We start from the raw sequence: 17,430 nt of genomic DNA on the forward strand, positions 1-17,430 counted from the left end.
GACCAAGAAGGCTCTCACCTCCTTGACTAGCCAGATCTGAACTCATAGAACCTTACACCAAATCATCTCTTTTGATACTCTAAAAGTTGTTGTTTCTTTTCAAAATTTGTAATTGTTGTTGTTGTTACTATTACTATTGTGTGTGTGTGTGTGTGTGTGTGTGTGTGTGTGTGTGTGTGTGTGTGTGTGTTTGAAAGATTATGTGGGCATATAAGCCATGGTGTACATGAGGCAATCAGAGAACATTGTAGAGTTGGTTCTCTCCTCCCACCTTTACATGGGTTCCAGACTGAGCACAAGTCTCCAAACTTGCCCAGCAAGCACTTTGCCTGATGGGCCATCTTACCAGCCCTGTGATTAATGTTAAAGTGTTTGCTTACTTACTTGCTTGATTGTTTATTTTACATGTGTGTGTCTGAGTGTAGTGGGTGGGTGCAGGAAGCCACAGAGGGCTGAGAACAGCGAGCCTACTGGATCTAGAATTAGAGGAGATTGTGTGCCACCATGAAGGTACTGGAGAAGGAGCTGGAGTTCCTTGAGGAGTAAGAAGTGGTGTGAACTGATTAGATCATCCTCCTTTTTCATTTTGTAATTAACACATAATAAATATATGCATTTATAGAGTACAACATGCTGACTCAATACATATATCCATAGGTTATTGGCCCACTCCAGATATTTACCTCAACCCTTCTCTTAAGCATGTATCGTTCTTCAGGTTGAAAAAGAAAATCAAGATTCGCCCTTCTAGCTATTTTGAATGCCTGACACAATATTTTCAGTATTACTAATTCACTTTATAGGGAAAAAAAAGTTGTACTTTTTCCATAGGTCACTTATTCCAAAGTAGGCCAAAAAGTCATTAAATTTAGGGATTTTGAAAAAAATTAATTTAAAAAACATCAACAGCTTTTGAAGTAATTACAGAGAGTACACTGGGGTGGGGGACAAATAAGAACAGTTAAGGGAATCAAAAATGTGGCTGCTGGGGGAAAACTGGGAAGCTGCAGTAGCTACCCTGTGTTCCTAGGCCGTGAAGAGGCTGCTCAGAGGGTAGAGATGAGGTTTTCCTGACCTGCATGGATCAGAGGAGGCTTGGCATTCATTCCGTATGCTCAAACAGCGAGCAGGAATTCATATTTTACATTTAGACGTATCTTCACTCTCAAGGTGGTCAAAAAACTGAAACCTGGAAAGTCCCATTTCTGGAGACTTTGGCTCTGTAGCTCCAGACTGAGTTCCACTGAAGAAAGAATCCTTAAATTTTCTTTGGGGTTTGGGCCCCAGGTGGGCACTCTTAATAACATTTTTCGGGACTTTTGGTTTTGCTATTCCGAATTGAGCATGTGTGGAGAGTTTAAATCCCATTCCTCGGTAGAGATGGAGAACATCATAAATGTACAAGGAAGAAGAGCATCGCTCAGAAAGGAAAAACAGAGCTAGTCAAGGTGGGTGACTTCCATCCACCAGCTAAGCATCCTGCTGCTGAGAAAGCCAGCACCACGGTGTGCGTCCCTGCCACCAGCCCCTGCACGCCAGCAGCCTCTTGAGCGGGGATATGAGGTCATACACAGTGTCTAACATCATAAGGCATGAGAGCCCTCTTGCCAGGGGCATGTTTTATTGTCACCAAGCCTGTGGGGAGAGGAAATATTTAATACCTGGCTCTGGTATGTTTTAGTCTATATTTAGGTTTCCCCAAGGATCCTCCTTTTTTCCCTTAAGTGCTTTAAGATTATAAAATGCAACTTATGCACTTCTCCGGTTTCCCTGTGCTGCTAGACATGGTGTGTTTCATCTGACCCATAGATCATAAAACCATGAGGTGTGGGAATATTCCAGATTGCTGGCCAATGTTTCTAAATATTTTCTTCTTTAAGATGAGCAAATGTTTGGGGACTCTTTTCTGTTTTGCATCAAATTCTAACCTCCATGGTCTTTGCTTAGCTCCTCCTTGAGCTCCTCCAGAAGCCAAGTGAAATCTCCCACAGAAAAGGTAATCCAATTAAACAGATAGGCAGACATGATAATCACCCTTGAATGGAGCTGGTGCTTCTGAGCCAATGGCTGCAGAAGCTCCAGGAGACACTGCCGCCCACAATGCACCTGCACTCACATCCAGTGCACCTGCTCATGTTATGTGCACCATGAGAAAGCTGCTTTGAGAAACTCTCAAGGTATTCACTGGACGGTAGTGTGAGCTTTTCACTTGAGAGTTGTTCGTTTTTTGGGGGTTTTGGGGTTTTTACTTTGTTGGTAGTAGAGTTCAAAAGGCGTAATTGTCTTTCTGTCTCCATAAAAAGAGGGGTGTGTTGACGGGAATTTAATGGAACTAAACCTCAAGAGCTGAGGCGAGATGATTTAAAACGCGTTTCATATGAAACATTCAAGAAGGATAGGCTGGAGAAATCAATGTGATGTTTTTCAGCTGATCCATGATTTTAAAATGTTGAGAAAGAGCTGTTCTTAATCATTTCAAAATTATGCAGTTGTGAAATGAATCAGGAGCCTCTGGGCTCAATGTCACGTGCTCTCTGGATAACAAGGCTGAGCATTCAAAAATCACTTCCCCTTTGAAAGAAAAAGAAACAGTTTATTCGTCTTGCATTGTCTTTAATCGTCAGGGCGACTGATTTACATTCTGTGCTTCATTGACAATTTATATACCACTGAAAAGCTGTCTGCTCCATATCTTTAAATTATCCTTGTTTCAGATCTACTTATTAGAATCTATTAGAGATCAGTAAATGAAGGGCTCTGAGGAAAACGTACAACACAGGGGCCATGACTGTGGGCGAGTGTGAAAGACGGAGCAATTGTTGGCAACTCTATTACTTTCTGAATTATATACTTTAGGTGTTGAAGTGTGGCTCAAAGGGAAGAAAATTAGAGAGCTAAATCTTGAGGAATGTTTAAAATATGCATAATTAAGAGTTTGAGGTAAGGGCATTATAAGGAGGAACGCTTGACTGAGAGATGGAAATTGGGGTGTCTGAGACCCAATGTGGGTCCCAATCCATCACGGTCTTCAGTTCACGCACAGCCAGGCCCAGAGGCCAGACATGGGCATTGTTAGCTCATCTCTCTTATTTGTCAGAGATGTATTTAATCAGCTAGAATACTTTGACTCTGTGGGTTCTGAACAAAACAAAACAAAACTGGTTTATTCATGATGCATTTCATGCCCCCAAAATACAGTCACGTTATCTGAACCTTCAACTGGACTGGAGCCCATCTGGATTATCCACTTTAGGAAAAATACTCAGAGGTTATCATAGGAGCATTACATAATGTTATCAGCATTTCTAAACAGCCCTTATGCTTGGCTAACCTTACACAGACCTATCAAACCCCTTATCTGTGAACGACTAGTGAATGGTTCATAAAAGCAAGTAAGGGAAACTGTGAGAGCGCTGGATTCACAGGAAACCGGAAGTACTTGTCTTTGAAGAAACTTAGGGCTGAAAGTAAGAACCCTGACAAAGTGAGTTCTTATGTCTGACCATGTTTAAGAGCACTGGGAATAGGTGACTTGGGGAAACAGGAAATAAACTTGGGAGAAGTTCTATGTGACTCTTTGTGATCTATCAATGAGCAGTCACCAATCAATAGCACAAATATACACAAAGTCACTAGGAAGTGGACTTAGTTATAGAAGATGCATGAAAATGGCCCCTCCTCCTGCTGTGGCCATGGTCAGGCAGGTGCCCCTGGGTCTCTCATGTGACCCTGCACACACTGTAGATTGCATTTCTTCTGTGTAAGTAAAGCTTACTGCCCCACACACTTATTCAGGCAAACAGTGAAAGAGAGCTGTGCAGGCAGAGTAGAAAGCTGCCAGGCTCCTGCTCACAACCAAGGAGCTAGACCTCAGCCTGGGCCTACACTCAGATGCCAGAGTAGCCCAGAAAAGATGGTTGACCATGACCCCTTTTAAAATTCTAAGAGGAAGGAAAGCAGTCTCAGCTCCAGCAGTCATTTTTGTTGTTTAGATATTCCCAGTGGTGATTGCAAACCTGACCCATCAAAGCATGGCCTTCCACTCCAGAGGACCTGCAATTCACCAGAGCTCTCTCCACACACACTTCTCTTTATCTGCAACTTCTGCCTCCAAGCCACACTGAGCAAGTACAATTACTCATCTTTGTGACAGAAGAGCCATCTGTCTTCAGGTCTCCAGGAGGTCACACCAAGGTGGCCAGACATTCTGAGTTCTAACGCGTCAGGATAGCCTGGGCCATTACCACTGCAGTGACTCAGGGCCATGGGCATGCAAGTCCTCTCACATGTCTTCCATGATTTAACCTTCCTGAATGAACATGGGCTCCAGACTTCTATGAGACAGAGAAACGGGGAGGCTGTGTTTCCCTACTGCTAGACACTGAATGTCTGCAAATGATTTGTCAGCAGATTCCTGCCTAAAAGCTTTGTCACGTTACTTGTAGAAACAGAAAGAGCAGAGACTCAGAATCAAATGGCCCACGATCAAATGCACAGCCTTACCATTTCCTGGCATCGTGACCTCGGGTAGATCACTTGTCAAGACTTTTAACAGACCCAAAATGCACAAAACTTGAACACCAACACAGAGATATAGTAGACTGCTTGTATTCCATTTTCCCATTCCTGACAATTGCCAGAGTATTAAATAACCTCCTCCAGTAGTCAACGGAAATGTGTGATTTACCAGCAGAATCTTCTTTCTGGGCACCCAGGCATGCTCGCAGAACCCTGGAGGTCATTACACAAAGTCATTCTTCTGCACCATGTATCCAACATGGGAACTTGTCTCAACCTCCTTCAAAGTCCCTTCACAGCCTCTGATGGAGGCCATGGGCATGTGTCCATCAGACCTTCTCTATCTTTTACATTCCCATGTGTGACATAAAAGTCATAAGCCCTGCCTGGCTGGAATTGTTGATGGTCAAACGGAGAGTAATCATCATGATGCGTTGTATACATGGAAGTCATCTTCGCAAGGGAGTCAGGGCTGCTGATGCAAAAAGACTGTCATGCATGCCACTTGGTGCTCTCTGTCCCTGTCACCCTCTCCACAAGCTGCTGAGAGCGTGCAGCTAAAGGCTTCATTCTGTCATGATGACAACCAAGATTCACATCCATTGTCCTTCTCACTGCTCCTTTTTCCTTTCGTGCCCTGCTGGGTCCTGCTGTCTGGAGATACTGGACAGAGCCCTTTACCACAGTCTTTCTCCTAAGCAACCCCATTGTTTTATACTGGAGCCCAGAGGGAAGAATTGTACGTGTGGAGGCTTAGCAAAGCAAGACACAGGCTCAGGGATTTATGACATGAATGTGAAATGGAAACTGCCATAGGCTCTGTGGGTGGGTATTTCTGATGCAAGAGTGTGTGTGTGTGTGTGTGTGTGTGTTTGTGTGTGTGTGTGTGTGTGTGCATGTGTTCGCACACACGCACCATCATAGTAGGTTGGGCATACTGAAGAGCACTATTGCTTTGAAGGTCAGAGTGAAGCCTGAGGAAGAGTAAGGCAAGCGGAGCCCTCCTCCATAAGACATGAGTTCAAGCAGAGCCCTCCTCCACACAAGTGTCCCGGCTTTGGTTCCACGTGCTTCCGTTTTGAAGTGAAATGAGCCAAAGCAGTCTTCCCACGACTCCCATTACGCTGCCATCTCCCACCTTGCCTCAGGCTCTCCGTTGTGCCCTCTCCATTCTTGAGCAGCTCATCTTCCTGTTCATCCCTTACATTCCAATTGTGCTGAGCTCTTGATGCCTGGGACTGTTTTGTCTGACGTGCATATTTCCCCAGAGTGGCCAGAACCTTTCCCTCCTGGGTGCAGTTAACCAGATGTGGCTGTCACTTCAATCTGTTTCTCCAGCCCTTAGCCACTCTTTATCCCTTCAGCCTTCTACACAATCTGCCTCTATAAACTTTTCCGCTGTGCCCCATTGAAATCAGATCTCAGACACAGTGCCCCTCCCCTTCTCCACCATCACAAACTAGCCCTGCTCCCCACATCGATGCCCAGGCATCATCCCTGACTCTGCCATGAAGCTATAGATCTTAGCCTCCAGCCACCTCGTTTTACATTCAGGGTCATATAAACAGCCATCTTACTGGCTTATTGGACTGAGCTCTTATGTGGGTTTCTTCTCTTTTGGCTTGACCTTTGCCAGTCCACTCTTGAGAGGACTGCAGGAGTGAGTAAACTTTCTAAAGCGTCAGTGTGATTCATGACTTCTGCCCCCCACCTTTCCCCATGGTCCTCAGCACAGAGTCTAGATATCTTGACACAGCTCATGAGTGCTTCCACAGCCAACCTGGGTCTCTTTCTCTAGCTTATCCTCAAGGTGGACAAGCTATGCGACCGCACACGAGCTTCCCCCAGACCGTCCGTTAAGTCCGAATTTCATCCCATGGCTCGTCTCAACCTTCATTCTCCCTGTAGTTTCGATATTATTACCTCCCTCGAACATAAAATTTCTGAACTCTCTTTAATCCAAACTAAAGAGCACTGCTTAGTAATGTGAAACAGTTAAAACTGTGACGGGCTTAAATAAATTATTTTTAATTCACACTTTGAATTACTTTTCAGTATTTTAAACCCACGGCTAAGCCTCTGCCCGTATCCTGGCACTATACCATTTAATGGCTCCATAAATATCTATGCCTATGGCAGAAAGAGTTTCCGTTCCTGGCTCAGATAGTCCTTGTTGGGAGAGTCCATGCCATCAATTTATTTACATCACAACTCATCCATCCCTCCATAAACATTGAAATCACGCTTGTCTCCAACCCTGGAACAATTAATATTCACCCTAATAGAAAGCACCAAGTGAAGGAATTCCCAAATGCATAAAGACCTGTGGAAAGAGACTCCATCTGTATGCATGAGAAATAAGACTGTAATCAGTGAAAGACGCCAATGCTGTATCTCGGGCAATAGTAACGGAGATGCTTTTTAACTTTTTCTTTTAATAAAAAGTCACAGTTCTTACTTTATCTCTACTACGTTGATTACCCTCTGTGCCAAACTTAAAATCTCTCCTCACAGGCTGCAGTATCTGTGAAGATACAGCCCTCGGTTTAATGGCATAGAAAATTGAAGCTTATCTCATCCCCAGCCAGTGTAGATCACTGTTTTACTGCCTTCGGGAGGCGTTGTGTTCACGACCACTTTAGCAGACTTTCCTGAACACAGACTGGGTAACAGGCATTGAGCTTAAATTTCACTCAGCCCATTCTGCACCCAGAGAATTATTTACACGGCAGTAGCTTACAGTGTAAGCTTGTTTATCATTTGGACTCTGGATTTTTGTTGTTGTTGTTGTTCTTTTAGAAAGTTTGCTGTTCCCTATTAAAGTTTAAATCTTTGTGTTTCTTAGGGCGGTTCTAGGTTCATACAAAAGCTAAGAGGGAGCACAGGTTTTCCACTTCATACACAGACAGCTCCCCCCAGTGGTCAGCATGTGCCACCATGATGGGGCATTTGATCCCATTGATAAACACATCATAATCACTTAGAGTTTCACTGAGGGTTTGAACAAATGAACAGTGGGTGATCTATCAATGCAGTGTCCCACAGGTTTTCACTGGCCTGAAGGCCTTATATGTACTTCCTGTGGAATGTGTGTGTGTATGTGTTATCTGGGACTATATGTGTATGGGCTTGGGGGTAGGTGTCCGTGTGTGCATGCTTGTGTGTGTACATGCAGTGCCTAGAGGCAGACGTTGGGTATCCTGCCTTGCTTCTCTAAGACAGTCTTTCATTGAACCTAGAGTTATGCTGATGTCCAGCAAGCCCCAGGGAATCCTCTATCATCACTTTGTATAGAAGTACAGTTACAGGCACATGCTCAGCCACCCCCAGATGATTCCGAATGTGCTGGAACTGGAATTCACTCCCTCATGCTTACGCAACACGTCTTCCTACTCGCTGAACTGTCTCTGCAGCAAATTCATCACTTTGAATCAAAGTCTTCTTCAATTGTAGTAAAATGCTATATTGATTTTAATCATTAAAATTTCAGACAAGAGCTTCATATTTGCTCTCATGCTGTGACAAAATGACTTCTTAAAAAAGAATTGTAACTGATGTGTCTGATCATTTCATATCCTGCCCGGTTGGGTTGGCACCTACGCTGATAAAAACCGGTCAGCATGTCCCCTGTGGTCCCCCATGACATCTTTGTATATGACTCCTTCCTCACTTCTGGGGAGTACACAAGTTCAGCTCATCAGAAAGCTTCTCACTCCCCAGGTTTCACTCAACACCCATGACCTGGTCACAGAGTGTTAATGGGACTTCCCTCATAGGTCCAGTCTACAGGACCAAGGCCTCTTGGAAGGCCAAGCTACCCTTGGTAGGTGGGTGGGTGCCCTTGGTGGTTTTGAGAACAGCTACACTACCAACACCAGTCATCAGTCATCGCAGTTGTCTTGGATGATGACACGGGGCCCCTTCTCTGGGTAATTGATTTTGGATATTGAGGTACACTCAACCCTGCTCTGCCTTCTTAGTTATAATTATTCTAGCAGAAATCAGGAGGCAGCAGTGGCAAGAAGCTTCACACCAAAGTGAAAATTCTTGTGAGTAGAGAAGGCAAGTGGGATAGGAAGGTTAACATCTCTCCTCTTCTATGTCCTTAGCACAAGCCCTGTGCAGTGACTGCCAAAGGGTCAGGTCAGTCCCTGTCATTGGGTGACAGATGATTCTTCAATCACCTAACTGAAGCGCATGACTTTTAGTCTAAGATTAAAGTGCCCCCAGAGAAAAGACTACTCAGTCTCCCTAGGAGAATTAATTCATTCTTTCATAAATGCCAGTAGTAAACCAAAGGTAGATAAGACATCGTAATCCAATTCTTACAGACATCCAGAGGAAATAGAAATAACTTAATTATCTTCCTGCTAGTGTTTCTGGCAGGTGGGGATTTGTTTAAGGAATGCCCCTTCCCCATGGAAACATCGATAGCTTGCAGTGGCTCTTGTCTCTAAGAAGACTGAACCATCTATGCTGGAAACTCTGCAACATCATGTGGTACTAGATTTTTCAACATGGGACACAAAACATAACTAATTTTAGACGTCCTCCCCTTTGTCATCTGGAGGGATAGACCTCAGGTTCCATCATCTCTTCAGGAAGTGGATAGTAAGCTTTCACAGGACTAGAGCCACACCCTTCCCAGCCTTTCTAACACAGGTCTCCCTTGTCTTCCTGATGTTGTATTCATTTCATTGGCTCTTGCTACTATTGCACAGACAAAACAAGAAATCAATAAGTAATTATGGATAAGCAAGGGAATGCTGCAGATTCCCTCGAGTGACAGAGTAACACGGCTTGGTGGAGTCTTCTGACCGTGATGCACAGGTGACCAGCTGCCCTGGTCATGCAAACTGGACTGATGGGTGCATATGCAGTGTTCCCTCATCACCTTCATCTCGGGGTACCTGTGAGAATTACAATACTGTTTTGGGGAACTGCCAAGGAAATCCACAGCAAGGCCAAAATTCAAAAATTGTGAAATCTCAAATTTGCAATAAGGAGAGTGAGGACTATGTTAACGCCTCCTTCACTGTTTGCATGTTCAGAACTAATAGATTTTACTTCTTAGTTTCTAAGGTGATGATGGAGGAGCAGTAAGTCCCCTCTGAAAATCCATTAAACTCGTAGATCGGAAAGCTATTGTTTCACCAGGAGTTTATTAATCCTTCTACTATGCGAGAAAATTCTTCTCCAAGAAGTGACTAGAAAAATGGAAAGATTTGGTCCACATTTGAAAAACAAATAAACAAATATCTAAGGCAAAGCTTATGTCTCAAGGCCCTCAAGCATAGCTCCTTATATGTTTTCTTTCTGAATCACTTGATGTCAAGAGAGAGTAGCAGAAGGAAAGGCTGAGGTTAAACTCAGCTATGAAATGCTCCCCTCCATAAATCCAGGAATTTACTTGGTGATGCTGGTATTGACAAAGAAGGTCTTTCTTCATGAGATCCCTTGACCTCTAAGAGACAATTCTCAGACACTCATCATATGATATCTGTCCAAAAACAAATGCACAAATGGGAATAGTAGCAAAAATCAATTGTGCAAAAGTGGAAATCGATGTCCGTGGCAGTTACTGAACACGCAGTGACTAAATTATAGCTCTTGCTCAAATAGATCCCCAAGGAAGGGAAACCCTCATAGCTGCACCCAAATTAAACACTTCCTCATTAATCCCACTCTATCACCAAGCTACACCCACATGGTTTTAAGTCAAAGACTGCAGGGACAAAAGGCAGGGGGAAAGACTCAATTAAGCACTAGGAAACTCAACAGGTTAAATGTAAGTTTATATATACATATATATAGGAGCTCACTTCATTCTCTTAATGCAAACTCAGTCAGTTGTTTTCTGGCAAATCCAAATAGACTGGGTAATGTTACACCTCCCAGTCTATTTGGATTTGCCAGAAAACAACATTTGCCAGATGTTAAGTTTTCCCTTTTGTAGCTCCATCTTCTCTCTCTTTCATATGTCAATCCCATGCCTGCCAAGCTGGTTAAATAGAGGAGAAAATTAGCCCATGGTAAGGAAAGCCAGCCTTGCTAACAGAGTTGCATCTGGCTTTGCTCCCTCTCCGCAGGAGACATGTCCACATTTTACTTAGTTCTCTCCTGGGAGACAGTCTTATTCTTTGCTTGGAGACATAGACATCTCTGAGCCTTTCACATCTGTTGATGGATCACTCATGCCTGGTCTCCTTAACTGGGCTCTGCAGAACTGTCCATTAACCTCAGTCTTCTGTTCAACCACTACAAGCAAACCACTCTAGATACAAAGGTTTCTTCCTTGTCAACCTGTATCGTGACACATGTCTCCCCAGCATCCCATCTGCTTTCCCATAGTGCCCCTCTCTCAAGCCTATCAACAAACATCCATCTCTACATTCATTCAACGCACAACTGGCCTCCTGTTTTGGTTGTCTTCTAGGTTCTAGAAATTTCTAAGTGAGCATATTCATAGTGGATATGAACATACTTCCTCATTGCTTAACAGTGTGCTGCTCAACAGTTATTCCTTGAATGCTTTACAATTATTTCTTTCTGAATTCAATCCAAAACAGATATATGTTTCTCTTGTTTGTGATCTGATATTCTGAAGCTACTTTCTCTGAAAAAGAACCAGGGTGTGTGTGTGTGTGTTTGTGTATATGTGTGTGTGTGTGTGTGTGTGTGTGTGTGTGTGTGTGTGTTTCCCTCTGTTCTCTTTCCCCAACCTCTATTCAGTCTTGCTCTGTGGATGCACATTCTCTTTGTACTGTCTTTGTCTCCTCTTCTCCTGACCACCCTGCTCCAATGTTCATACTGATATCTGCCTCACTTTTAAGTTTCCCCAGTTAAAGTTGGAGTTCAGTCTCTGTTTCTTCCCTGATGCCTATTGTATACGTCTGTCCCTTGAGGGCCATCCTCACAGCTGCCCCCATGCTATGCTGGAATTTTTTCTAAATGCTGAATCATCTGGGTGAGCTAAGGAGGACCTCTGGCTGTAACCTCAACTTTCATGGTTAAGATCTAACATGATAGAGGTTTCATTTGCTGCTCCGGTAGCCATCTTGGATGGCCTTGTGAGTGGGTGGGTCAGTTCCTCCCCCATGTACATTTTGTACCTATAGCTCTAGTATACTATAAGGCCCATAGCCATCCTGGCATTGGTGTTATCATCTCCTCCACTGGCCTCTCTATTAGCAGGGACTCACTCACCCATGCCTGGTAACCCAGGCCTGTAATCTCAGCTACTTCAGAAGCAGAGGCAGGAGGAACCCAAACTCAAGACCTGCTTGATCCTGCCTCAAACCGTAAATAAAAAAGGGGCTGGGAAAGCAGTTCAGCAGCAGAGCTCTTGCTTACATATGCAGATCTCTTTTTTTAAGTTTTAATTTCCCCAACTTTTTATTGTTTTTTTTCCAACAAGCAGAAATCATAACACTACCTTTCATACATATTTGCACACTCTATTTTAATTATGGTGGTCACTATGCCATAAAGTTCTTCAAGAAAACATTCTTCCACCAAAGAGGAGATCTAAATAAACACGTTTTCTTTTAGTTCTGCCTCCCCTCCCCCTTCACCAGAGCAATCAACTGGAGATGGATGTCTGAAAGGGTCCATCTTGGTCTCTGCTGTCCAGAGAGCAAGATAAAGAACAGAAATCCTCTTTACGGAGAATTTGTTCATCAAACAACTCCCAGGACTGCAAATCCTTAAGGAAATTAAACAAGAGCCATCATGTGGGAGACAGTTTGGGGAATATTGTCCAGGAAGAAATGAAAATGAACTTTGGAGATCAATTTCTAATACTTCCTCCTCTGGGAAACACTCTTCTCTGGGTTTTTGATCATTAGTTTCCTTGCTTTGCTCTTACCTTGCAAGATATTCCTTCTTTTCGTAAAGTCCCTGTTCCTCTCTTTGCTTTGCATCTCACCTTATATAGTTGATCTCAGTGGCTCTCATCTGAATGCATCTGAACGCAACTGGTACCCACATTGACTTCTCTAGCTACTGTCATTCCTGCACTTCAAATGCAAATGAGAGACAAGCCCTACAATGCCTTGTGATGTTTCCACAGGAGTAGTCCTTCCCAAAGGTCCTCATCACTACTTAGTTCTATCCTCCCCAAAGCTGTTCTTCCTTTCATTACCTGCGGCAATGCCTCCTTGGTTTTATTTCTCCATCCTTACCACCTTCAGAGTGCACTCCTCTGATTCCGTATTTGACCTTGCCAGTCTCCTGTAGAATCCAGTTTCTCTTAGGGTAACATCCTACCCTAGTCTCTGAGTCTACCTCCCCTTAGTTCTTTAGCCTCTCTAGCCTTGCTTCTCTGTAGGACACCTCAAGACCCTCTCATTGTCTACATACAAGTTAACTCTTCCATTTCCCTCCGTTTCCCCCAAACCTAGCTATTTATAACCCCAGTTGCTTCTTCCAGGAAATCTTCAGGACTCTAGAAATCTCCATGTTAGGAAACACTAATTTCAGTCCAAGACTCTTAGCCTAAAGGCTACTACTGTGGCTGTACTAAAATGCTCACCCCCTCCTGTGTCTCCCCCAGGGGCCACACCTGTCACATTTTCTCTTCTCATCTAATACTGTGCTTCATACTTATCAACCCTTATTTTATCTGCCTCTGGACTAAGGCATACTGGAGTATATTCAAGGCTAACCTCCTTTCCCTCTGTGAAACATTCTGTAGGAGGGGACCCAGTGAGCTTCCAAGTTAGTGATAGCTTAAGGTCATAAATGAAAAATACCTGACTTACATTGTGAAAATAATATATTAAAAGCCTTCTGTTCAGATGCATGAACATGATTCCTGAACTTTGCTCAATTTTATCCCAAGTTTAGCTTTTTAGTATTAATTAGAACACAGAGGCCATAGTTAAAACATCATTAAAGTCAGCGTTTAAACATTTTTAATCAAAATAGAATTACATCACTTTCCCCCCCCCTCCTTTCCCTCCCTTAAGCTCCTCACAAAGCATTCTTTGATTCATTACCATGGCCCTCACTCCCAAGTTGATAGCCTCTTTTTTCTTTATTGTTATTTCATACTCCTGTCTCTGTCTCTGTCTCTGTCTCTGTCTCTGTCTCTGTCTCTGTCTCTGTCTCTCTCTCTCTCTCTCTCTCTGTGTGTGTGTGTGTGTGTGTGTGTGTGTGTGTGTGTGTGTGTGTGTCTTAGGGTTTTACTGCTGTGAACAGACATCATGACCAAGGCAACTCTTATCTCACAAGGACAACATTTAATTGGGGCTTGCTTACAGGTTCAGAGGTTCAGTCCATTATCACCAAGGTGGGAGCCTGGCAGCCTCCACATAGGCATGGGGCTGGAAGCTGAGAGTTCCACCTCTTGTTTTGAAGGCAGATAGAAGACTGGTTTCCAGGCAGTTACAAGGGTCTTAAAGCCCATGCTCACAGTGACGCACCTACTCCAACAAGGCCACACCTCCTAGTAGTGCCACTCCCTGAGCAAAGCATATACAAACCATCACACTGTGTGTGTGAAAATTCATATAAATACAATCTGCTGAATCCATTTTTACTGATGGTCTGTATATGGTTTCGAGGCTGACCACTCTGCATTGGACAGCCAACAAGTGGGCTCATCCCTGGGAGGTACTCACTCTCCTTTTTCTCGTAGTCACTAGTCCCCTGTAGTTCTTTGCCTAGGATTAGGACACTGGGAACATTTCCTCCTTTCAAGTTAACACATCATTGATATTGCCATCGGTTTGGTCTTGTTTATGCAGCCAGTTCTCAGGAGAGACTTTCACGGCAGACTTCCTAGAATTCTGGCTCGTACAATATTTCTGTCTCTCAATGTCCCCCGAGCTATAGATGCAGGAACTGTGACGTAGATGTAACTGTTGGGGTGGGACAGTTATCTCTGCATCGTGTCCACTTGTGGTTATGTGCTGGTCTTCATTTGCTGTAAAGAGGAGTCTTTGATTAGACTTGGTAGCTACACTTATCTGTAGGAATAAGGTTAAGGCTTAGAATGTAGTGAGGAATTATGCTGATCTAGTGAAGTTGCAGTAATAGATTCTTTTCTCAGGTCCGTGGCCTCGCTAGCCCTGGTAAGCTGGCTAGATGCCCAGTACAAGGTACTACTCCTCATGTGGAGTAGGCCTCGAGTTAAATTAGATGGTTTTGGTTGCCACCAACACATGCATGGCACTTATGGCATCTTTATGCATCTCTTGCCGCACTGGGAATTGTCACGGTTGATAGGTGTTACAACTGGAAAGGACTGCTTAACTGTTTCCTCCCCCTGGTAGCCTGAGTAGTATTTTCTGGAATCATGGAAGCTGAACCACAGGAAAGCAGTTATCATGTCAAGTGGTGTCTTTGGCAATAGGGGCCCACCCCCAACTCCTAAGAAGCAACCGAGGGCTACATCAATAGTCTATATTGTTCTGGGAGTCACTTTGACTTCCCTAGGCTGCGGCTAACAGAGGTTCCTCCTGCCTGACACCGGGGTAGTGTGTGGTTCTTGTGGGGAACATAATCAATCCAAGTGGCTTAACTCGTGCATACACAAACACTGACACACATATATACAAGCACATGCATTCATAATACTGTGTATAGTTTTAGGTAAATATAATATAAGATCATCTGTTAAGGCTTTATCAAACAGCCTTGGTGTTATTTGTCCCTTCTTCTCCTATAATGACAACCCTCTCTCCTCCCTAGTTTTAGCCCCATCTCAGTTATTCTGTTTGCCACTTCACATCACCTGTACCTACAGTCCCTTCTCAAGACACCTCCCGACTGTGACTCTCCTTATCCTTTCCTGGTTTCTGCAGACATTCCATGCTGTATATTTATATTATATTTGGAGCAAAGAACCACAGGAGAAAGGGAACATATAGTATTTGTCTTTCTGGGTCTAGGTTACCTCATTTAGTAGGATCCTTTTTAGGTCCATCCTTTTATATTCATATTTCACGATGTCATTTTTCTTTACAGCTGGAGAGTGTATACATGTGTGTGTGTGTGTGTGTGTGTGTGTGTGTGATATTTTCATTCTCCATTCATCTGTTGTAAGATATTTATGACCCAGCTACCCCACTCCTTGGCCTATGCTCAGCAGATCTATCATGCTGCTCCATAGATACTGGCTCAGATATGTTCATGGCTGCTCCACTCGAAAATGGGAAATGAAAGTCAGTTTTGTGACCTAAAGTCCCAAAAGTGACACGAGAGAAGAGGCTGCAGTGGTCTTCCTCTGTTTCTTAAGATCTTTGTTTTCCTTCTGTTGGTTCCTATTGAAAGAAGGCTTTACCTTCTTTGACTAAAGTATATACAGTTCTTTCTGACTTGTCAAATCTCCCTGATGATAGTAAGTCTTCAGAATTAGCCCAGTTGAGTTAAATTGAGTGCATAAAATGGATTTATAAGTATTGATGGTATTTCAGAAGAGCCACATTCTTATATGTACTGTACCTTTAAAACCCAAATCAACTTAATTAAATTTCTTTAGAAGCAACAGAGCTGAAACAAAGTAATGAAAGCCAGGGGTCTGTCAGGTAGTGTTTATTCTGCATTAAACTGCAAATACTCCCTTTTGGCCCTTAACATTTCGTTTAAATATTTAACGCTAATGGCTTCTAGAATTGTTGGTAGAATTAGCTTAAATGAATCTTTAACAAACAGTTTACCTTAAAAATAGAGAGAATTTTGTATTAGTACAACAAAGGCCAGCAGAAGGTTTCATTGCTTTGTAAAATCTGACTTGGTTTTCAGTCACCCGGACTATGCATCCAACACTGCTCCCATTGTTTGGAAGCAGTGAGGATTTCCTATAAACTTAAGGAGGGAACTTCACTAATTTCCAGTATTTTCTTTCTCTCCTTAGTGTAGTTACATTAATGAATTCATTCCACCTAGAAGTGATGGGAAAACACATCTTTGAACAAGCATTTTTCATGTATGAGCACAATTCGGGCCCTTCAGAGGGTGGCCAAGAAATATGTTTTGACTATTACTTGAACAATTATTTCCACAATGAAGAAGCCTTGAATGTGAATGTGAGTGACAAGCTCTAAGTATCTGAGGTTGATGAACGGACGAGCTTGAGTTACTAAAAGCCCAAAGGATTTGCAACACACATTCCTTTCTATCTCAAGTCACTCAAAGAAAATGAGAATTGACAGGCTTTATGGGCTGTAGAACCTTCAAGGACAGCAAAGGCGAAAAACTTGTATTTGTTTCCTCAACACTGAGTAGTTTCTGGGTGTCCACTGAGAGATCCTCGTTCTAAAGCCAAATAAATCTTATCAGAGGAAGAAAATTTAAGAGCTGTTTATAAAACAAAAAAAAAGAAAAGGGCTGGTAACTGTACATGGGCAGCCACTGTTGAAAGTTTATGTTGGGTTTTAGCAAATGTCCCCAATGTAAATGAGCAATGTTTATGTCAAAGTCAATTACTTAATGGAGCTTGTGCCAATCAGAGATGCCTCTTTATCATAAGAGTTTGCCAAGTCTAAATTCTAAGTGTAGAAAACAATATACCAAAACTGGCTGTGGAATGTTATCAAAGGGGGCCACCAACACTGAACTTATCCAACTGTAGCTATTCGCTGTCACCACTCTTGCATGGCCTCCCCAAAGCAGAGATCAGAGGCCACAAAAGTTGTAACTCAGAATCCTATTCCCTGCTAAAACCCTGGCCTGTTTATTGAGAATTTGCTCTGTCACCCCATTTTCTCTCTCCTGACTACCAAGTCTCCAAATTTTCCTCTTACCAGATGTTGAGACATTTCTCTTCCTTCCACCTTCTCCCTTTTTTTCCCCTTTTTTTCTTTTTTTCGGAGCTGGGGGCCGAACCCAGGGCCTTGCGCTTGCTAGGCAAGCGCTCTACCACTGAGCTAAACCCCCAACCCCCCTTCCACCTTCTCATGAACTCTT

At 43.2% G+C, this 17,430-nt stretch overlaps 1 protein-coding gene across 4 annotated transcripts in view; it reads left to right on the forward strand.

The window, feature by feature from the left end:
• Positions 1 to 17,430, forward strand: part of Ctnnd2 (catenin delta 2) — an 843,638-nt gene that overhangs the window by 801,337 nt on the left and 24,871 nt on the right.

Source organism: Rattus norvegicus, chromosome 2 (assembly GCF_021556685.1).
Source record: "Rattus norvegicus strain SHRSP/BbbUtx chromosome 2, alternate assembly SHRSP_T2T, whole genome shotgun sequence".
Taxonomy (NCBI): Eukaryota; Metazoa; Chordata; class Mammalia; order Rodentia; family Muridae; genus Rattus; species Rattus norvegicus.